Genomic DNA, 23,992 nt, shown 5'->3' with positions numbered 1-23,992 from the left:
AATGCTCTGATGGACTCAACACTTCATTCTAAAGCAACCACAATCGACGACCGGCTATGCAAAATCTGCTCTTAGAACTACAGCATTGACAGCCAGAGGTGACCGTCAATGTGAAGCACCAGCAACAACTGGCCATGACACTCAACACGATCTTCGTTCTACATTAAAGAATGTCTGGAATGACCAGCCTGCCTTTCGCTCTAACGGGACAACCATCCACAATTCTCTCCCTGCTCCTCCTTTGTTCCTCCACCGCAAACTCGACTTTTTGTTCCGGACATTGAGAAGGTAACTATGTCAACAGGACTAACTTGGTCCCAGTTTATAAACCGTGCTCCACTCCCATTGGCTTGAAGTTGTTACTTTCCCCTTTTGTGACTTTGTGCTTTTAGGCACTATACTTACCTAAATATTTGAAATTGCATATCTCCGGTTTACTGATTGGATTTTTGTTGTTTTGATCTCAAATGATGTAATACATTTTACTATATTTTTCAAAACCGTTGTAGGATTTTTCTTGTGTTGTGTTTTCACTTTATTACAGTTTAAGTGATGCATAAATAACGTACGCATTGCCTCTAAGTTAAGCTTGGGTGCTTTCATGCCAAGCTACTAGATTGTTAAGCAGAGGCTAATTTTGTGACTTTTGGTGGTTCACCCTGACAGGGATTGTGGTTGTTGCACAAGGATTGTGGATGTTGCTTGAGAAGGGTTCACACACCCCCTCAAACTAATACCATACTTTCCCAAAAATATTCTTAAGTCACCACTAAGGCAGGTCTACTGATCCCTAAAGGCAGGGTGCATTATAATAAAATGTTGAACATGTAGTTTTTAACTTTACATGTCCAGACAGTAAAGACCCCACACTGTTGTTTTTACTGTGAAACAGTTAGTAGTCCCATTGGCAAGTGTAGAGTCACATGCTGACAACTCAGCAGTGCTAACTTCGGAATGGGACAACTAAATATGATACTTCAAAGTATCAAAAAAATCATTGCATTCAACCCGTCTTGATGCTCAAGCAGTAGTAATGTTACTTTTGCATAATTGGCAACTTTAGTAAGTAGCCACTTCTTTGCCCAAAGTTTCCCAGTGTTCGCTTATGGTTGCTCTTGGGGAACGACTCTTAGGAAGGAATACAAAGTGCCTGCTGTTGGGAGAAGTGTGACGTTCTATGGCAGAAAGGTCAAACAGAGTGTGGACCAAAATGGCAAGCTTTAAAGGGAAAAGATAAGCTTCAAAGGGGAAGCCACCTTTTAAAGACAAAGGGGGAACAAACACAAGAAGGACTGCTTTTCTGTTCTTGAGGATATATTGGCAACAGGAATAGAGAGTGGGAAGTTGATGTCAGACCAGATTTTTTGTGGGCGTGTAGCCCACTGGCACCAACACCTCAGTGATGGGGCTGGGAGCTCCAGTCACCAAGAGATGGGCACTGCCATCTTGTGAGTGGGCAGAACAGTGCACTCTGGGATAGCTAAATACCACACTTCACAGGAAGTCATCACTAGGTGGAGAGGAACTGGTAGCACTTTGGCTAGTATTCACCACAGTTCTGAGGGCACTAACTGGGCATAAAAGTGGCACCTCTGGCACCCAAGCCTCAGGGTATGTTGGTATTGAAGAATTGACCAAAGAAGTACTGCCCTGCTGTTACCTGGACCAGGCAAGAGATGCTGCACCAAGACTAGACTGCAGCCGCTGCTCTTTGCTGTAGCAAAGAGAGGCCTGAGTCTGTGGTACCCTGCTCAAGAGTTCAAGAGTTCAAAGAAACTTTATTCGGATATCAAAGTATCCACAAAAGTACAAATACCTGCTCAAGGAAATATTGTCCCCGAGCCTCAGACAGAAGAGGTGATTCCAAGAGTAAGTTGGCTCGCTTTTTGTTAGAGCTACAGGGCCACACAAGCTGAAGAAGCTTGGTTTAGCGAGTTGATAGCCAAGAATGCCTAACCGCACTGACCACTAACTTGCACCCTGAGAGGCTAAGTCTTCTGGACCCAGGAGAATCATCAAAGTGCAGTCTGGTCACCAAAAAAAGAAGTAATCACCAATTAAAGGGAACAACTATTTTGCTGTGACCACAGACCAGCATACCAGTGCTGTTTTTTGGCTGAACTGCCACCTGATTTGAGGGAAATTGGCCACTGTGGCCTAAGTCACCTCACTGTAACCGCGGATTAGCCACAGGAAGACCTTCATCACCAGATCAGCACCATCAGCATCTTTCAGCAAATTGTATCCCTTGCATCAGGAGGACTTCATTAAAGTCTATGGGGATTCACCCATAGAACCTGCAACGGGACTATGGACTGCTTTGAATGTGAGGTAACTGTTAATAAAAGCCTCATGGCCTCTGAGACCTGCTCCCTGCCAGAGTTGGTTACCCACAGTAGGCCAGAGTAGTACTTTACAAATTTATATACGTTTTTAAAGTTTGCAAAGTTTGACCTCAAGTGCAGTCCATTACAATGATTTATTTCATTGAATGAAAATCATATCATGGATCTTTGTCATTCAGGTATCATTTTAAAGCTAAACCCCCATTTTTATAAATTGGGTTTGTGCTTTTTTGAGTCTCGCTACTTTCTTTATGTGTCTGTTTTGGCACTTCTTAATGCTTTACTCTTGTTACTGTGACTACCTAGTGTTGAGATACGGGTTTTCAAATGATTTGATTAGATTTTGCATTTGTAGAGCACAACAAATACCCAGAGGCATCTTGGAGCTGTGAGTGACAAGGGTCAGGCAACAAACCACAACTTCTAATGTCTAAATAACCAAGTTTTTAAAGATTTCCTAAAACCTGATAGAAAGGTGGCAGCTCTTGGATCCTGGGGAAGAAGGATACCGTTTTTAACAAAGCTCATGCCCCCCCCAAGAAGAACATTTGCAGGAAGGGTCTACCAGATTACTGGCAGAGCTGGGACAAAGAGTCCTGCGTGAAAAATACCATCTGAACCTTTCCTTTCCAAGTATAGCTCAGAAATTAATGTAAAAACAGCAACGAGAACTGGAACTAGAGATCCATGACCAACAAACCAAATAACATCCGCACCTTGCAGTAGATTTACTCCATACTCCAACTAAGAAAAAATTTGAACTAAACTATATTTACTCCTTAAATTTAATAAACCTTTGCACGAGCAATGTGAAAAGGCAGACATGTTTGGATCCTTATAACTAAAACAAAGAGAGGCCCAATGAGCCATACCTGCCATAAGAAACTTGAACGGTGAAGTCTTGTCACACCCACTGCCTATTGTGAATGAATTTCAGTAATTCTATAACATAACGTAACACGTGTATCTGTAAAGTGCAAATTCACCCGGAGGAATCTTGGCGCTGACTAATAGATGCTTATTGTTACCCAACTCAATGGTACTCATTTTATCAAACTCAGATGGATGAAAGGCTGAGTGGACCCGCCGGAATTTGAACCTGTGACCATGAAGTCAAACACAGGTCCCTGCAGTGGATGCATTAGTCCACTGAGACACCTTATACTCATATGAACCAACACCAGACATAATGCAAGAAATTATTTTTAAGGAATACATCAAGATGAATGAATGAATGAAATAGGTCTTATAAGGCGCTACTTAGCCCAAGGGCATCAAGGCGCCAAACATAAAAAGTGGACAGACAAACAGACACAGGAATCTTTTAGCACCAAGTCCAAGATCTACGAGTAGGCCTCCCGGAAAAGCCAGGTTTTCAGTTGTTTACGGAAGGGCCCCGGCAAAGATTGGGCGGCCAGTTCTGGGGGGAGGGAATTCCAGAGTCTGGGCGCCAAAGTGGGAAAGGCTCTACCTCCCCATCTAGCCTTGACAAATCTTGGAACAGCAAGGAGATTTTTAGAGGAGGAGGGCAGCACCCTACAGGAGCGGTAAGGCTGAAGAAGGGAATTGACACCAACAGAACTATAGCCATAGAATGCCCCATGGGCGAGACAAAGAAGTTTGAAAGATATCCTGGCCTGAACAGGAAGCCAGTGAAGGCCCTTCCGGGCATGGGATATAGAGGCAAGCGGGGGAGGTCCAAGACCATCCTGGCCGCGGTGTTCTGTACCATTTGGAGGCGATGAACCGCCGATTTGTTCATACCTCCATATAAAGCATTACAATAGTCTAGTCTCGATGAGACCAGAGCCACTGTAGCTTGCTTCCTGGCACCCGGAGATAGGTAGGAGGCGATCTTTCTGAGGACCCTGATGATACCACAGCAGGTGGACAAAGTCCTACTGACTTGAAGGTCGAAGGAGAGGGTGGTATCAATCAGGACCCCCAGGTTTCTGGCACAGCGAGAGGGGACAGGACAGTCCCCGAGGGAGGGAGGCCACCATTCACTGGACCAGATGTCCTGACTCCCCCCAAAGATCAGAACCTCCGTTTTATCTCCATTGAGTTTTAAGAAATTTCAAATCATCCACTGGGAGACCGCTTCCATACAAGATCTAAATTTGGAGGCGGACTCGGCCACTGACTGGGTGAGAGAGACAAGGATTTGGGTGTCGTCAGCGTATAACAGCACCTCAAAGCCAAACGATCTCACAACCGAAGCAAGGGGAGTCACATAAATGTTAAATAAAAGGGAACTTAGAGCAGACCCCTGAGGGACCCCACACTGCAAAGGCGTGGAAGGTGACAAAAATTCGCCCAGCTTAACTCGTTGCTCCCTTTGATGGAGGAAGGAAGTCAGGAGGCTAAGTGCCGAGCCACCAACCCCTATCTCTCCCAGCCTGGAGACCAAGACTGAAGGAGACAGGGTGTTGAAAGCCTCTGTAAGGTCGAGTAGGACCAAAAGGGTGGTATGGCCCTTGTCAACCCTGGGCCGAATGTTATTGGCAACGACAGTGAGGGCGGATTCAGTACTATGTGCACTGCGGAAACCGTGTTGCGAGATGTCAAAAAGGTTGGAGTCTTCCATGAAGGTGGTAGGGTGGCAATTTAAATGAGCCTCCAGGATCTTAGCAGGGGCCGGCAGTAAGGAGATAGGTCCAAAGTTTTTAAGAACTCCAGGGTCCAGAGAGGCATTTTTCAGGAGCGGTTTTACAACCGCCAATTTCCATACAGAGGGAAAAGTTCCCTCTGTGATAGCCTGGTTCATCACTTCAAGGAGGGGGGACAATAACCTCCCTACAAGATTTCAAGGTTTTTAAGGGACATGAGTCAAGAGGCGAACCTGACTTGATGTTATATAGCAGATGGTTTAAACCCTCATATGTAAGAATGGGAAAATCCAAAAGACTATGTGATGAATTTGCCACCGAAGAGATGGACTCATAGGAGGAGGACAAAGGGGCACTAACGTCCAATTCTGTGTTAAGGAGTTCGAGGGATTTATAAATATCGGCGATTTTGAAATGGAAGAAAGAAGAAATGTCGTCGCAGAGTACCTGAGATTCTACAATGGGATCTATGCTCTTAGGGGTCAATCAATCAATCAGGAGTTTGTTAAAGCGCGACTACTCACCCGTAAGGGTCTCAAGGCGCTAGGGGTGGGGGGGGTTGGGGGGTGCAGGTTCCATTCCATCAAGGAGGGGGTCTGTCGAAGAGCCAGGTTTTGAGGTTTCTTGCGAAGATGGGGAGCGATGTTGTCTGTCTGAGGTGGAGCGGAAGGGCGTTCCATGCTTTGGCCGCGAGGAAGGAGAAGGAGCGGCCTCCCGATCTGGTCTTTCTGGTGTTGGGGACCACAGCGTAGGAAAGCTGGGCTGATCGTAGGGTCCTTTGGGGTGCGTGGAATTTGAGTCGGCTGTTCAGGTATGCTGGTCCATTGCCGTGGAGGGCCTTGTGTGCGTGGGTGAGCATCTTAAAGGTGATTCTCGCCTCGACGGGGAGCCAGTGGAGTGTGCGCAGGTGCTGGGAGATGTGGCAGTGTTTTGGTAGGTTGAGGACCAGTCTTGCGGCGGCGTTCTGGATGTTCTGTAGCTTGCGGATGAGGTTTTTGTTTATTCAGGCGTAGAGTGCGTTGCCGTAGTCGAGTCTGCTGGTGACCAGGGCGTGAGTGACTGTCTTTCGGTGTTCGAGGGGGATCCATTTGAAGGTCTTACGAAGGAGGCGGAGGGTGTGGAAGCAGGAAGATGAGACAGAGTTGATCTGGCGGTCCATTTTGAGATCGGAGTCTAGGATGATTCCCAGGTTGCGTGCGTGGTCTGTGGGGGTTGGCGGGTTTCCGAGGGCGGTGGGCCACCAGGTGTCACTCCAGGCGTCGGGGTTTGGGCCCATGATGAGTATATCTGTTTTGTTGGTGTTTAGTTGTAGGCAGCTGTTTTTCATCCATTTGGCGACGACTTCCATGCCTTCTCGAAAGTTGCGTCTGGCGGTGTTGGGCTCGTTGGATAGGGAGAGGATGAGCTGGGTGTCGTCTGCATATGACACGATGTTGAGTCCGTAGGTTCTGACGATGGGGGCAAGTGGAGCCATGTAGACGTTGAAGAGCGTCGGGCTGAGGGAGGAGCCCTGGGGGACTCCGCAGGTGATAGGTGTGGGGTCCGAGAGGAAAGGGGGGAGTCTGACCCGCTGCGTCCTGCTGGAGAGGAAGGAGCAGATCCAGTCGAGGGCCTTGTCCTGGATTCCTGCATCGTAGAGTCTGCGTATTAGGGTGCGGTGGGAGACTGTGTCGAACGCCGCTGATAGGTCGAGGAGGATGACGGCTACTGTTTCTCCTTTGTCCAGTAAGGTGCGGATGTCGTCTGTTGCGGCGAGGAGGGCGGTTTCCGTACTGTGGTTTTTTCTGAAGCCGGATTGGGAGGAGTCGAGGATGTTGTGTTCTTCAATGAATGTGGCGAGTTGGCTGTTGATGGCTTTCTCGATGACTTTCGCTGGGAACGGGAGCAGGGAGATGGGTCTGTAGTTTTTGAGGTCGGTGGGGTCCGCTGAGGGTTTCTTTAGGAGGGGGTTGACCTCGGCGTGTTTCCAGTCGTCGGGGAATGAGGCGGTCGCCAGGGAGCGGTTGATGGTTTGGCGGAGCATGGGTGCGATGGTGTTGGCGGCTCTGTTGAAGATGTGGTGGGGGCAGGGGTCCGTGGGGGCCCCTGAGTGGATTGACTTCATTGTCTTCAGTGTGTCTTCGGTGGTGAGTGCTGTCCAGTCATCAATCGCTGGTTTCCGGGTGTCGGGGGTGGTTGGTGAGGGTTCAGTGTGTTGGTTGTCTTCGTCGAAGTTGTCGTAGATGCTCTTGATTTTGTGGTGGAAAAAGATGCTGAGTTTGTCGCAGAGGTCTTGTGAGGGAGGGATGTCGGTAGACTCGCTGGTGGGTTGGGCGAACTCCTTGATGATGCTGAAGAGTTCTTTGCTGTTGTGTGCGTGGGTGGAGATTCTGTCTTCAATCGCTTTTTTCCTCGTTTCTCTGATGAGTTGATGGTGGGCGTTGGTGGCGGCTCTGAAGTTGTTGTGGGCTTCTGTGGATTTGGTGTTTCTCCAGGCCTTTTCGAGGCGGCGGCATGTGCGCCTGGACTCTCGAAGTTCGGTGGTAAACCATCTGGCTTTCTTGGCACGGGTATTGTTGTTTTTCTTGAGGGGGGCTATGGTGTTGGTGCTGTCCGAGATCCATCTATGCAGGGTTCGGGCTGCGGTGTTGGGGTCGTCGTTTTCCGCGATGGTTGGGGTGGAGTTGTTGAGTGAGGAGGTGAGCTGGTCATCGGTGATTTTGGTCCAGTTTCTTTGTGGAAGCAGGTGCTGGTGTCTGTGGATGGTGGGTGTTCTGAAGGTGAAGTGGACGCAACGATGGTCGGTCCATGGGAGTTCGGTGGTGTGGCTGAAGGTGATGGAGTTTCCTGTACTGAAGAGGGGGTCGAGGGTGTGTCCTGCTGAGTGCGTGGGCTCGGTCACGATCTGGCGGAGTCCAATGTTGTGGAGGTTGTCCAGGAGGGATGTGGTGTTGGGGTCCAGTTGATTGTCGAGGTGGAAGTTGAGGTCTCCCAGCAGGGTGTAGTTGGTGGATGCGATGGCCTCAAGGGAGATAATGTCCGTAATGGAGTTGGCGAAGGGTCCGCGGGGTCCAGGAGGTCGGTAGATGAGGGTTCCTCAGAGGGCGGCGGTGGGGCTGGCCAGTATCTTGAAGTGAAGGTGTTCCATCAGTTCTGTGGACTCGTCAGAGAGTGTGCTCAGGCGGAGGCTGGATTTGTGGATGATGGCGATTCCTCCTCCTGGGTGGATGGGGCGGTCCTTCCTGGAGATCTTGTATCCTTGGGGGATGGCGATGGCAATGTCCGGTCCCGAGGTGGTGTTGGTCCAGGTTTCGGTGAAGAATGCTACGTCTGGGGTTGTGCTGTCGAGGAGGTCCCAGATTTCTGTGGCGTGTTTGTGGAGGGATCGGACTTTGAGGAGGATGCATTGCAGGGTCTTCGGTTTGGTTGTGTTCTTGTGGGCGGGTTGTGCTGGATCCGTGTTCTTGGCGGTGCTGCAGGTGTGCCGGCAGCGGTGACAGCTGAAAGGTCCATGGGTGTCGGCTGGTGATGCTAGCTTGCAGTTGTTGTTGCAGCCTGGGTTGAGTGCGTGGAGTGCTGCTGGGTCGTAGCGTTGGCGGGGCGGAGGTCCAGGGTTCCTGGTGCTGGTCGCGGACGGGTCGCAGACGAGCGCAGACGTGCTTGCCTTTGACGCACCTTCGGTGCAAAAATAAGGCACAAAAGAGCAGAGGTGCAGAAAGGTGAAAGATAGAAAGGGAAAAAAACGAGTGAAGGAGCAGAGGGAGAGAAAGGGAAATGGGCAAAAATAAGGCGCAAAAGAGCAGAGGTGCAGAAAGGTGAAAGATAGAAAGGGGAGAAAAAGGAGTGAAGGAGCAGAAAGAAAGAAAGGAGACAGAGGTCCACTGGACCACCAGGGATGAGGCGCAGGGAAACCGGCGGGTGGAGGAGGGCCTCGATCACCAACACTCAAGAGTGCAGGGGCAGGGGCATCTCACTTAATGGTGGAGCTGCGAGGGTGGGAGAGCAATTTCACTGACAATGAGTCAGTGGTCTTGCTCGCCTGTCCCCGCAGTGGCCGCCATTAAGTAGGGGTCGGGGAGGGCTGGACAGCTGGGAGGCGGGAGCGAGGAGGGGAGCTGGATTGGGCCGGTCGTGCTGGGGGGGGAGGGGCCGCGGGGGCAGCAGCGGCGGGGAAAGGTAAAGGGAGGAAAGAAGGGATAAAGAAAAAAGGGAGAATAAGCAGAAATAAGGCACAAAAGAGCAGAGATGCGGAAAAGAGCAGAAAGGAGAAAGATAGAAAGGGTAAAAAAACGAGTGAAAACGGGTGAAGGAGCAGAGGGAGAGAAAGGGAAAATGGGCAAAAATAAGGCACAAAAGAGCAGAGGTGCAGAAAGGTGAAAGATAGAAAGGGAAAAAAAACGAGTAAAGGAGCAGAGGGAGAGAAAGGGAAATGGGCAGAAATAAGGCGCAAAAGAGCAGAGGTGCAGAAAGGTGAAAGATAGAAAGGGGAGAAAAAGGAGTGAATGAGCAGAAAGAAAGAAAGGAGACAGAGGTCCACTGGACCACCAGGGATGAGGCGCAGGGAAACCTGCGGGTGGAGGAGGGCCTCGATCACCAACACTCAAGAGTGCAGGGGCAGGGGCACCTCACTTAATGGTGGAGCTGCGAGGGTGGGAGAGCAATTTCACTGACAATGAGTCAGTGGTCTTGCTCACCTGTCCCCGCAGTGGCCGCCATTAAGTAGGGGTCGGGGAGGGCTGGACAGCTGGGAGGCGGGAGCGGGGAGGGGAGCTGGATTGGGCCGGTCGTGCTGGGGGGGAGGGGCCGCGGGGGCAGCAGCGGCGGGGAAAGGTAAAGGGAGGAAAGAAGGGATAAAGAAAAAAGGGAGAATAAGCAGAAATAAGGCACAAAAGAGCAGAGATGCAGAAAAGAGCAGAAAGGAGAAAGATAGAAAGGGTAAAAAAACGAGTGAAAACGGGTGAAGGAGCAGAGGGAGAGAAAGGGAAAATGGGCAAAAATAAGGCACAAAAGAGCAGAGGTGCAGAAAGGTGAAAGATAGAAAGGGAAAAAAAACGAGTGAAGGAGCAGAGGGAGAGAAAGGGAAATGGGCAGAAATAAGGCGCAAAAGAGCAGAGGTGCAGAAAGGTGAAAGATAGAAAGGGGAGAAAAAGGAGTGAAGGAGCAGAAAGAAAGAAAGGAGACAGAGGTCCACTGGACCACCAGGTAGAGAGAGAATCTATGATCTTAAAAAGATCTCTAGGTGATTTTAATGATGCCGTCAGATTGGTATAGTGGGCCTTTTTCTCCTCATTTATTGCTATCTTATATGTCCTGAGAAGCTTTTTATGTTGTGCCTTTCCAAGAGAGTCAGGATGGGCATGCCATTTCCTTTCCTGTTTCCTACAGTCCTTTCTTAGTTTTCTAAGGTGGTCATTAAACCACGGCATAGAAGGAGTTTTGCGGGCACAGTAATGCTGTTTAGCAGGAGCCAGAATGTCTACAGCTCTGGAAATGGAATTAGTCAAGGCCATTGCAGCAGAATTTGCATTACTCCTGGAAGAAGGTATACATCCAGTCAAGAGAGGGGCCAGAGTTTCATTACTGATCTGCTTGAAATTGCGTCTGAGTTCCCCTGTCTTAGTGTCAGAGAGGGTTGAGGAAGGGTAGGGGAAGTCCAACTCGAAAGGTACTGCCAGATGGTCTGACCAGGCAAGCGGAATAGGAGTTCCAGTCTTGAGCCTGATATCATTTGAAAAGATACCATCAAGCGTGTGGCCTGCCAGCTGGGTGGAGCCAGCCACAAGCTGCATCAAGCCACATGCAGCAAGGGAATCCACCAGGGAAATGGTATCTCTGGAACTAACACTTTCTAAGTGAAAGTTAAAATCGCCTAACAGAGTAAAAATAGGCCTATCAAGGAAAGGTTCGACGAGGTTCATTATGTCCTGGGTAAAAGAGGGTCTAGGACCCGGAGGTCTATAACACAGAATACCTGAGAAGGAAACTGTGGCAGTGGAATTTATAGAGAAGTATAAGGCTTCAAAGGGGTCGGAAGGGGTAGATACAAAATCAAACCGGCAGGTGAGCGAGGTCTTATGCAAAATGCCTAGACCACCCCCTCTACGCCCAGTTCTGTCCTTTCTAGTCAGGGCATAGCCTGATGGAATGGCGGCAACTAGGTCAGGACCAGAAGACTCCGAAGCAGGGGTCTCAGTAATAAAGACCTGTGAAGGTTCTCTTTGGGAAACAAAGTCATGGAAAGCAATATTGGTTTTACACAGCGACCTAGCGTTAATAAGAAAGCCTACCTCTTTAAGCTCGGCCCGCTTACGTGCTTAGTCGCTCGCCCTGGCCTTTCTAGATGTTTAATCTTTTTATGCACAGGACTACAAATACAGCAGGGTTCCGGGTAGATGTCGATGGGGGCCAAATGATAATGGCACGGTTTAAGCCTAGGTTTTAGGGAGAGTAACATATTGATCGAGTAAAGTGAGCTCCCTGCTGGTAAAATAAAGCGGGGAGCAGCCCGCCTGGCCCCTTGCGCTTCCGTAGCGCGGACGGGCGCAGACGGGCTTAACTTTGGCACAACTTCGGCGCGCGCTCGCTGTGTGCGTCCGCTGTGCGCGGAGAAAGCCATCCCGCCTAAATAGGGTTGTGCCTAGATGTGGAGCCCCGCGCGACCCAGACTAACCAATGGGAGCGGGGACACCAATTGTTTGCCGTCACGCCCTCCACACAAACGGGAACGCCCGTGGTGTACCGGGGCACAGGGCAGAAGAAGCGTCAGGCAGGTAAGGGTCTGAGAACACAGTAAAGTAAAGTACAATGTTAAAATGCGGCGATTTTAAAAGGCATATTATTCATGCGGCAAAGAAAAGTTTTCAAAGAGGTGCAATTACAGCCGAGTCATCGTAGTCATGCACTCGGTGCTTGAGACAAAAATATTTCAATATTCCCCCAGAATAGAGTTTTGACTTTTACCAAGTTATTTCAGAAGAAGAAGTTGAGGAAGCCATAAAATTAATGTCAATTGACAAAACACCGGGAGAAGATGGAGTCATGCTTGAATTGAATATAACTTGATTTAATTTTAATATAACTCAACATAATTGAATTTAATTTATAATTGTATTCATATAAAGCACTCACAATAAAACCCCTTACTGGAAAGTACTGTGAAGCAGTGGTCTCTGAGTCCTCAGTTTAATACAGCCTTCATAAAGCATATTCCTTAACCAGGATAGAATGTGCTTTCCTGTACCAGCTAAAGACTGATCTCCCTTATCAACTGTAACATAATACGTCTAGCCATAATTCTAGCAATGAAACTGGGAAAGCTGATGCATTTGATTGTAGAGGAGAACCAATTTGATTTCATACCTCACTGGGCAAATTCTCACCCATCTACTCTGACAAACAAAGCATGATCTTGATGAAAAGGTACTATTATTCTTTGATGCTGAAAAAGTGTTTCACTGGGTATAATGGTTATATCCCTTTAGAACAATGAAATACTTTAGCATAGACCAATTCTATGACATCTGTAAAGACCAAACAAGTGGGAACCCTGCTAGCCAAGTGGTTGCCCTTTAAGTACCTAGGAATATTAGTAAGTAGAGACTTTGCCTCCACGGTAAAAGATACTGTAGTAAAGCTAATTGAACAAAAGAAAACAAATGTTGACAAATCGTAAGGACTACAACTATCTAGTTGGGATGGATTGCAAACTATAGTAATAACGTTGTCTAGACCAACTCCAGTTAGAATCAAGAAGAGTTTTTTTCAGCCTGCTTCAACTTGACTTCCCAGTGCCAGCCACTACTCGTAACTGACAAAGAAAGAACCCCACACCTCATACACTCCTAACAGAACCATTCAATTGAGCATTCTAAAACATGTCATAAGTACAACATATCCCCCCAGTGCACATTAAAACAAAACAGATTATAAATAAATAAAACACTAATCAATGGTCAGAAATGAAGCTATGTAGATTGAAACTTAACATAAATCAAAGTAATGGAATACAAAAAAATGAGAATCCAAGAACAAGTTATGAAAGTTATTCCTGTACATGACCTTCCAGATATGTGGTTGTCTTCGGTTCTGCTCTCATTTCCTCATCTCCCACATGCTTACTTCTACCTCTCCTCCACAGTCTCCAGCTCCAGATATCCAACAACTGTCTACTTCCCTTTAAATCCTAGGAACCACATCTGTGACCTCTGCTTAGCTCCTCATCTCCCATTAACATAAACCCACTGCACCTACTGTCTTCTCTGTTAGCAGTTCCACACTCACCTTCCTTTTCATACAGAGCTACTCTACATTTTTTCCATTTCTTCTCATTCTTCGACACTACTTGCCATTCATGTACTTCCTTGGCCATAAAGGGACATCTGAACTTCGAAAGACCTTTCCTTATATGCCTATCCTTACTTTTTACCCAATCTCCTGCTTCAATAGTATGAGGTACTGGAACCTGCTGACTGAGACACTCCAATTCTCCATTACCTTTCTCCAAACAAAGTGGCTCCTATTTGGTCCTAGGTTTCAGACCTCTCATAACCTCAAAAGGCGAAAGCAGCAACACCCTATTTACCACAGTGAGGTGTGCCCATATTACCTCATTTCCAGCAATGAGCACACTTGAACCATTCTGCACTGCCATTTGAATTGCACTTTCATCAAACAGTTTGTTCTTTCAGAAATGCCATTGGCTTGAGGGTTATATAAGGCTGTACGAGGATGATTACTGTCACTGCCATTAAAGAATGTCTTCATCTCCACTGGTGTGAGTAGTGTACCATTATCCTTTATTAGTGTATTGGGAAAACCCTCTGTCCTGAAAATCTCCTCTGTAACAGAAATAGTTTGTGGAGATTTCACAAAGAAATTTGACATCTACCCACTTCGAAAAACCATCAACCAGCACCATTGCAAATCTTAGGTCCCTGCCCACTCCTGCTAATGGACCAATACAATCCTTATAGACACTATGCCATGCTTCTTTTCTATCCTGAATATGACTCATTCCAGACTGTAAGACAACTTTGAGCCTCTCCTTGCACTCCGAGCACCTCTCTACCCATTGAGTTGATTTAATATCAGTACCTGGCCACCCAAAAAGTTTCTTTAATTCTCCTCTTTGTAGCAATGTTTGGCACAATACACTAGCTGCCAAACATAATCCAAAGGGCGTGATAGTAAAATGAAATGTACTCTCCATGGTAATGAATGCTGTAAGGTTCTTCGAATTCTTGTGCAACCGAATCTGATGATAAGCATTCTTTAGATCTAACTTCGAGAATAATTTAGCACCATTCAACAACAATAGCAACTCATTGATGTTGGGTAAGGGAACATTTTCAAAGACAATATTCTGATTCACACTACACAAATCAACACAGAACCGCAATCAACCATCTGTCTTTTGAGTTATGACAAAAGTTGAAATCCAATTCAAAACCTCCACTGGTTCTATAACTCCCTCCTTCGTCATTTCATTTATCATTCATTTAACTTCATCCCTGACTACCAGAGGGACCCTTCTCACTTTGTGTTTCGCTGGCACCGCTCCCGGTTTGCCCTGATCTCATATACATAGTCCTTCAATTCTCCCAATTCCTCCTGGAACACTCCCTTTCCACTCTCTAAGATTTCATCAGTATTCATCTCTTCCACAATCACCACCTGTTCAGTAGACATGGGATTTACAACAATATTGAAATTGTACTGATTCATCCACCAAGAATAGGTGACCCCCTCTCTGCAATGTACACCTCTCCTTCAGGTTCTCTAGTTAAGAACTTCATAGTGGCATTAAAATATCTCTCAATATCAATGTCCTCCCCTTGGTATCCTCCTGAACAATTGTCCTTTGGAAGGACTTTAACATTAGTCAATTTTCTTCTCAACATATCCTCAGGAATCCCCCATCAGTTCAATAACTCTTTCTAACACAGTGAACAAAGCTTCGGGCCTGTTTTTTTTCCTTTTACACCCTTCTTCCTCACCTAGACTCAACACTCAATCATGCATTGTTTCCCAAGAACTCTCCTCAATGGCAGCCACCATAGATTTGAGAAAACCTTTACACATGCGAACAAAATTACCTTTGCGTGTGCACTTTCTTTATTTTTGACTAATGGTGTAACAACATTTTGAATCAACCCAATGAAAATTGCTTCCACACCTATCACAAATTTTGGAGCTCTGCTTATTACCCATAGGTTTTTGCAGCTTAACATACACTTTGGACACTGCAACCACACCATTGTTAGTCTTCTCTGCACCCTTAACAGCCACAATCTCTCCCTTGTCTCCCAGCACAGAATCACCTCTCTTAGACAGACCCCCCAGGATATAGCGGCATGGATTAGCAAATTTAGTGGCACAAATATGGAAATTTAGCGGCACAAATATGGAGATTTTGCGGCATTTTGCAGCCCTTTAATTTACTCATAATCATTCATTTCAGCCTTAAATCAATGGAAGCTGTTTTAGCAGAGTATTCCACTTTGAATAGGCAACCTGGGATATAGAACAGAGGAAGCAGTTCACTGGTGAAGGCTCCTTAACCACCGCCTCCCCTTCCACACACCCACCAGGCATTTCTGCTCTGCCCAACTGGCCCTGGCCCCCACCCCACGGGTCCACAAGACCACAGCTGGAGGAAGATCCTTCTGCTACTTTGCTGCGAGGGCTTGCAACTCCCTGACTCCACATCCCAGCCAATCACCATCCCTGCCTCAATTCAGGAAGGATATCAAGACCTTGCTCTTCGACTGAACCGCAGATCCACTCCACCCAATCAGCAACTTGAGACCCTAACGGGTGAGTAGTCGGCTTTACAATTGACGCTGTCAGCAGTTTTGCAGCATCAACCAGACCGGGGATTGAGCTGGGTTTTTTACGCGTGGACAAAGGAGAGCGCACTTCCTCAGTTTCTTACAGTTATTGCAGGCAAAGTTTGCTCCTGTACCTGCATCAAGACTCTGGCTCTGCCTTGGTGCTGTTTGACTGAGGATCCCAAGATGCATTGTAAACCATGCTTTTTCCAGGGAATAAAACATCCCCTACAAGTGTCACTCCTAGTTTTTGCTTGGGATGCAAGGTATGGAACAGTTACTCCTCATGCAGCTCATTTTTGGCTAATATAGGGTATAGAACTTGCAAACCTGGGGTCATCCCTGACCCGCAGTCCACTACAAACCCCATTCATCAAACGCTAGCGCACAACAGCAACAAAGGGGCCAAGAGATGCAAGGGCAATGTTTCGGTCAAGGGTCAGCTGAACCCTCCCTGCCCTTCATGGAGATCTTTATTCTCAGTGTCTACATAAATCAGTGCACACACATGTAACAGGACAAAGCACTAATAGATTATCATTTAATGATGTAGAAAATAGGTTAGAGGGATGGGTGGAGGTGGAGAAAGTGAGAGAGAGACACGGCCTATTGAGTTCCCACTGTGGTCCTGAAAGCACTGAATCACTCCTCTCCTCGTCATCTTGTGCTGTGTCTCAACCTGAAGCCGACCTTTAAGTTGAACTTGTTATGTATTTGACACGAGGAAGTTGTATTTTCCAGTATCAGTGAATGTTAGAAAACAAGCCAGTACAATGTAATATTCAACATGAATACATCCTGCTCAGAGATGGTGGTGAATAGGCGTTCCAGGGCAGGGAAGCCGTAAACATTTTGGAATATATACAAACGTGGTTTTGTGGACATACAGTAACTTCTTCATGGCGAATTCCACCTTCAAAAAACAGATTTACTTCTGTCAAGGGCAACTTACATCTGTTTTCAAGGTGGGAAGTATTACAGGGGAACTCCGGGAAAGCTTTGTAAATCAGAAATAAATTAAAATTTGCACCCAAGCGAGGAGTAAACTAAAGGGTGCAGATCTAAGCGTTTTTTCCCAAATTGTGCCCACATACCTCTTAACATATAGAACAGTGCTACATTGATTGCAATTACAAGATACATGCCATTCATATTTCAGGTACATGATGCATTGCCATCCATAGGCACTCAGTTATAGAGGAGAAAGACAGACAGTTTTGGTACCACTGAGTCCATCTTCTTCCTTATAGTCATTACATTATGACAGTGAGTTATGTTCAGGAAACAGGCAACTGCATTGTCCCCTTATATTTCAAACAAATGTTTAGCCTCTACCCCTACACAGAGTAGATAAATGTCTGTACTCTTACTCAGCATTGAGTTTGTTACATTCAGGCAAATTCTGTGCTGGGGCTGCTCGGAGGCTAGAGTAGAGTCTTTTCTTGTTTTCTTTATTTTACAGCAGATCACTCCAGCTTTTGTAGTCCTCTTGTGGTCACATCTAAAAACCAGTCTGATTTCCTTATTCTTCTTTTATGAGGACGGGCCTAGCCTTGCATATTGGTATCTTGGAAACCTGGCATTTCCATGGAGTGCTTCTGTGATCAGATGCTGCCTCCACCTCACAGGAGTGATTTCGCGGGCACTTTTGTAAAAATGGCAGGATTTTTATAAAAGTGCCGATTTCACGTCAAACTGCAAAAACGCAAAATTGCGAAATCCTGGAGGGTTTGCTTAGAGTCCCAGTAGATTTCCTGCACTGGAGTGTGTATTGCTGTGTTGCATGCAGTCATTTGTAAAAGCAGACCTGCTTTGCAGGCTATCTTTCAAAGTAAATTATATGCAAATTCAACTTTGACATTAAAGGTACTTCCAAAGTGGTAATCTACCTTACCTTTACATATAAGTCACCCCTAAGGTATCCCCTAGGTGCCCTAGGGGTGAGGCACCATGTCACTATAAGCAGGGACATTATAAAGATGTTTTATATATTATTGTGAGAGAAAGACTGCTAATTCCATTTTTTAGCATAGGTGATACTTAGCTCCTTATGCTAACATTGGAATATTTCATTTTAGTATAAATATTGTTAGGAAGGAGCTACAAATTTTATTCAAGGATTTATACGATAAATCCAACAACTTGCCATTGTGGAATTTATCATAACTAATACAGAAGAGAAGTTATAGTACTTTCTTTTCTGTGAGCCAAAATCCAGCCTTCTAGCAGCGTCTCCTGACTGGTCAGCCTCAACAGGCATAGCCAAGCTTCTTTGAGGAGGTGATAAGTGGCCTACATAGAGCAGAGATTATGTGGGGCAGCTGTAAAGAACAGGCCTGGAAGGGGAATGGGTCCATAAAACTGGTCTTCAAAGAGAGCAAAGCAGTAAGGAATGCCAGCCAGGCCTACCCCCTGTTCCTGTACCCCCAGCCAGATGGCAGCCCCAGAAATAGAATTTGCAGGAGGTCCGGAGGGAGACTGTTAATGGAAATGACCCACGCCAGCAGGTTGGCTTAGCCAGATCTTTCGCTCAAGGAGAGGAATTCTCCATCTTGAATTTTTTTGAGTCAGTGCTTTGTGGCACAAGAATATGTCACACTTTAGAGGAAGCTTTTGAGCGGCACCCAGCACCTCATTGGACAGGGGTGTACCCCTCATTTTTGCCCAGATAGTTGAATAAATATGTGAGAGCTGCATAGCAACTCCGATCTGCTGCCTAAAACTACAAGGAGAAGAAGGGCTGCCCTGATGGAACCCTGGTGTGCACCCCAACGGATTGCAATCTGAAGGACTGTTCCTGCTGCATGCCTGGAACCACAGCCATGAGTACTTTTCCTTGCTTCAAAAAAAATTACGGAGTGGAATCCCTGAAAGCAACAGGTTAACAGAGTTTCCCTGCACCATCTCCCTCAAGGAGTCCCCAGCCTGGAGTGCATCCAGTGGTCTTTTAAGGATTTGTTCAGGTGCATAGTGAGAATTGTAGTTCCAAAATTCCAATGACCATCTCAGAGCTTCTAAACCCTTGGATTTGTGTTTAGGACACTTTGAACCCTCAAGAGGAACTTCAAGAAGAAATTCCAGAAGTTCAGAGATGTTTTGAGCAACCTTGGGAAACAGCTCCATAAGTGGACCGACTCGACGTCGAGAGTCAAGCTGACTATGTCCAGCCATGACCCATCCTGGATTTCAGGTTCATCCCGCTGAAAGCTCCAGAGCTCAAGTCCAGAAGTAGATTGGGGGCTCCCGCTGAACCCAGCGGGTGAACCCACTGCAAATCCGGACTGACAAAGTGCCTTGCTCGCTGTCGAGAGAAAATCTTGCTGAAAAGTTTCAAAGTGGGACATTTTGACCGGGGCCTCCCATGCAACTTATCTGACCATGGCTCCATCACGGTTGCCCTCAAACTTTGACTTTGTCCAGGAAAAGTGCAACCTGATGTCCCAAGTTGGCACTGTATGTTTTTAAGCAGTAGAAAGTGTTTAATATCTAAAATGTTATATCTCCGGTTTCCTATATTGGATTTTTGTTGTTGTGGTGCCATCTTAAGGATTAACATATTTCCTATTTTTATAAATTTGTGTGGGATTTTTATTGTGTATTGTGTCTTATTTAATGTATTGGTGTTTTAAATGCTTTATGTGCCTGCCTCCTGAGTTAAGCCTGCCTCTTCACATCCAGCGTCCAAGGTTTGAGCCAAGGGCTAATGTCTTGAGATCTTGACTGAACCTTATATTGCATTGGTGGCTTTATTGCTAGTGGTAGGTCCCTACCTACACTTACTAATAATAAACCACCTTCCAACAAACTTCAGTAAGAAATTTAAATGTTGGTCCTCACACCCTAAAGAACTCAAGAAGATGGCTTTTTTGGCTCAGGACTAAAGTTTTGACAAATCCACAGCCAACAAGTTTTCATCAAATATGTCAATCCTGTCTTCCCACTTCAATGCTTGGAGGTCCTTGATTAGGTAAAAAATGTGGTGGTTGTAGGGATCCCAACTTGCTCCATAGTAATATTAAAGATTTTTTTCCATCAGTCAGACAAATGCATGAATAAATCGCCTCTGCAATCCCATTAACTAATATATTATTAGCCGAAAGGTAATGGACTTTTCTTCAAGGTGTGCGTGTCACCGCACTTCAATTTAGCCTTCACAGAACAGACTTCCACTTTCGGGTACTTGCAGGCAGTGCGGTCGGTGAAATGAAATTCGCCGATCCCTTTAAGGTGTGTGAGTCATCGGCCTTCAGCTGAGGATTCCTCATAACCAACGTTAACTGCTGCCAGTATTGCAGATGGCTGCACATTAAACGCTGAAGGTGAGCAGTCAAAATATCGAAATTTTAATATCGACCTACACTAATATTGAGTTTTTATTATCGTAGGGACAGAATATTGAAGTCAAGAATATCGTTGACCAGAATATCAACTGTAAAGGTAAGTAATATCGATTTATTTAATATCGCAGTAAGTAATATTGAAGTAAATAATTCCGTTAGCAAAAATATTGTTGTAAATATTATCGAATTATTTTTTAGTGTTAAGTATTTAATATGCATTTTATATGTAGGTTTAACTTTTTTATGTTTTTTCATTATTTTTAAATATATGTATTAACTGTTTAAAAAATAGTAATATTTTTTAACATTATTTTTTGCGTTTTAGTATTAGAGTGGGTTGTCAGTTTATAGGGGAATAGGGTGGCGAGTAATGTAATTATTATTAATTAATTAATATGTTTTTATTTTTTGTTATTGATTGTTAATTTATTGTTAATTAATTATTAATTGGTAATTAGTTTTTATTAATTGGTTAATGTATAATTATATTCATTATAATTAATGTATATTAATTTGTAGTTATTGTTATAGTTAATTAATGTATTGTAAATTATTTAATTGGTCATTATTTTTTATTCATTGATTAATTGATAATTACATTAATTATGTTATTTTTAATGAGTAGCGGGTTGTGGGTGTATAGGGGAATAGGGTGGGAAGTAATTGAAATATAATTAATCAATTAATATGTTTTTATTTATTGTTATTGATTATTAATTTATTGTTAATTAATTATTAATTTGTAATGACTTTTTATTAGTTGGTTAATTGTAAATTAAATTAATTGTAATTAATTTATAATTACTTTTACATTTTTGTTATTGTTAATTAGATTATTGGTAAATCATTAATACTTGGTAATTAATTATTATTAATTGATTAATTGATAATTAAATTAATTATGTTATTTTTTATGTGTAGCGCGTTGTTACCTTTTTGTAGATAGGACTCCAATATTTTAGACTTCGATATTTCAGTGTCCATATTATTGTAGGTCGATTTTTTGGCTGTCGATATTTTGTCAGGCATTCGCGCTGAAGTGAAACAGCACTCTGACACCCCCAGCCAAGATCAGCGCTGGTTTTACCAGAAAATTCCTTAGTGCATGTGTGGCAGCGGTATGCCGGTCGGGCCCTCTTGCACTTAGCTTACAGCACAAGTAAGAATGTCAATCAATACCTTGCGTACACAGCTCATGGTACAGCACAAGCTTTTGATCCAGAGCCTTTTCAAATCTACAGCGGATGGCACAAACAATGCTGTTACAGAAGATTGCTCATTGTTGATAGAGTCCCAGCAGTTCAGCAGTCCTAAAAACCATTACGTTACCTCTGCCACTCAAAGAATTAAGCTGCCCTATTTTGCGGCGAACACACTCTGTCCTTGATCGCTTTTGATCCACCCAGCAGCCACTTAGGCCTGATGCCTGCTTTGCCACCCACCAAGCTGAGTAGGCTGGAAACTTGTTGCCAAATAATGTAGTAATAATGTTTTCTAGTCCAACTCGATTTAGAAAAAAGAAAAGCTTTATACACCATGCTTCAGCATGACTTCCCAGTGCTAGCCACTACTCGTAACTGACATTTAAAGAACCACAGCTCTCATAAATTCCTAACAGTACCATGGGATTGAACATTTGAAAACATGTCATGAATACAGCACAAACCATAAGAATCTATGTTTTTATTACTTGTCTGGCACGTTATCCTTCCAACTACCAATGGCACTAATACAAAACATCTAAACCAGAATACCTAAATTCATCTAGAGTCAGATCTATCTTCAGAAAAACAATGTTGGAGCGCAATTTTACTCTTTCATTTATAGGGGTGCATTATAATCATTGGTAGTTTGCGGCCGCACATAATACTTTGTTGTGCTAACATTTGGTCATTAGGTCGTGTACTATAATAAAGTGTAAAGTGAAGTGTTAGACACATTATCTTGTGAAAAGAAGAATTAACGTTGTAGTGTGCGTGTCCAGATGAAATCTCAACGTGAAAAGTGAATTCATAGCTAATGAACGTTTCCAATATTAATGTGCTTGTGATGTGTTGAGGGGTGTGACCTACGACGTTTGAATTGGGTTAGGGACAGAGTCCATGGGACTTCTACCTTGCCATGAGAAAGAGAGCATCTTAAAACAAGCTTTATACTACTTGACCTATTCAGAGGGAATGATTGTCTTAGGAAGCCTTTACTTGCTGACACCTTTTCAGAACTTGCCTGGGGAATGCTAAGTAGGGATGTCACATTAGCGATAGTGTAGGGATAGACTAATTATTTTCACATACAAACCTCCAATGAAGAAAACTATAGACATAGGTGCTGTTACCTTTTGCGTCTTGATTCTGGAATCGGTCATTCTGTGCATGTTGCATCGCCTTAACTTTTCTCGTAGGTTTGGTTTTGTACTAATGCCAATGCATTTTTATACCCTAGTCTTGAGGTGGTGTATGTCCAGTTGTTTTTGGCTTTGTAATAAACGTACTAAATATGGATCTGGAGTCTGTGATCCTTCGGTGACATGGTCCATTGTAATGGTAATGTATAATCAGCTAATGATTTTTCCTCCCCTCCACACTTACAAGCAGACAAAAAGAGACATCGGCCAGGGTTCCGGAGTAATTTTAGAACGTGGAACCCGGCTTCTTCAACTATATACCACCACAACCTCTGTTTGTCTCTACCTGCCTCATATGTGTATTGATCCTCATAAGGAGACGCTTATGTGGGCTCAAATTGAACAGCAATCACAAAGAGGTGGGACGGCATCCTACTTATGAACCTCAATTCACAAAAATGCAAGGGGTACCGAAGGTGCTATCATATGCCATTAACCTTTATTTTCATTCATACATGCATGCTTTCACATATGCACACATTCACTTATATGCATACTTGTTCTCACATACACACACTCTCACCCGCAAGCACGCACACAGCATACATTTAAAATCATTTTTTACTTTCCTCAGCTGCCAGGGAGGGTCACATTCCAGCAAATTGTAATTCATTTTATGTTACACTAATTGTGAATAATACAATATTACTCACTGTTACTGTAATGAAGAATTGACAAAAACAAGGTAAGTGGACCTGCCCTTTTGTGTGCTTGGCACTGATTTTGTCACCTCTGAGGCCAGGAGTCACAAAGGCAGGGTCAGGGGTGGCAAGGGGCACGCCAGGGGTCGCAGCTGTGCCACCTGGCGACCCCTGAATGACGTCCATGATCCTATTCATTTATAGAAGATCTAAAGGGTCATCAGACCTACAAAGTTTGGTATTGGCTAAAATGGAAATGGTCTGGATCTCTACGCATAAAACCATCTAACAGCACAATTTACTCCATGCAATGCAACTATTTGTCACAATGCTGCCTACACGACTGATCACATGCCTTTCATATGGCAAGACTCGCGTAATGCAGTAAAACTGAGGCAAGGGCACATGGATGGGGGTGGCTCTCTAAAGTCTTTTACAAGCCTCTCGAAAGAGTTCAGTCTATTAAAAAAACTGCTCTGGCAATACCTAAAATTGCGACATTGTCTGAAAGCCTGATTAGGACCGCAACCCTGGAGATACACTTCAGATCGTATTCCTTTCATGCTTACTTAGTGAAGTAGTGACTCTATAAAAAAAAGGGATCTCAGGAATATCTGATCTCGATACTCTTCTCCAAACTGACAGAGCAATCTCTGCATAGTACATGACTACAGAGATGGCAAACAACATACACACTGAAGAACATGGGCCACTCTCAAATGAACGCTTGATAGAAGCCTCAAAGAAGGACGTCTTAAATTCAACCCCTTTAGCATCCCGCATGACTGGAACTGTACACCTTATCTTCTTCATAGAGCACAATTACCCAAGAATAGAGCATGCTG

Source organism: Lissotriton helveticus, chromosome 11 (genome assembly GCF_964261635.1).
Source record: "Lissotriton helveticus chromosome 11, aLisHel1.1, whole genome shotgun sequence".
NCBI lineage: Eukaryota > Metazoa > Chordata > Amphibia > Caudata > Salamandridae > Lissotriton > Lissotriton helveticus.
Note: the sequence above shows the minus strand (reverse complement) of the source record.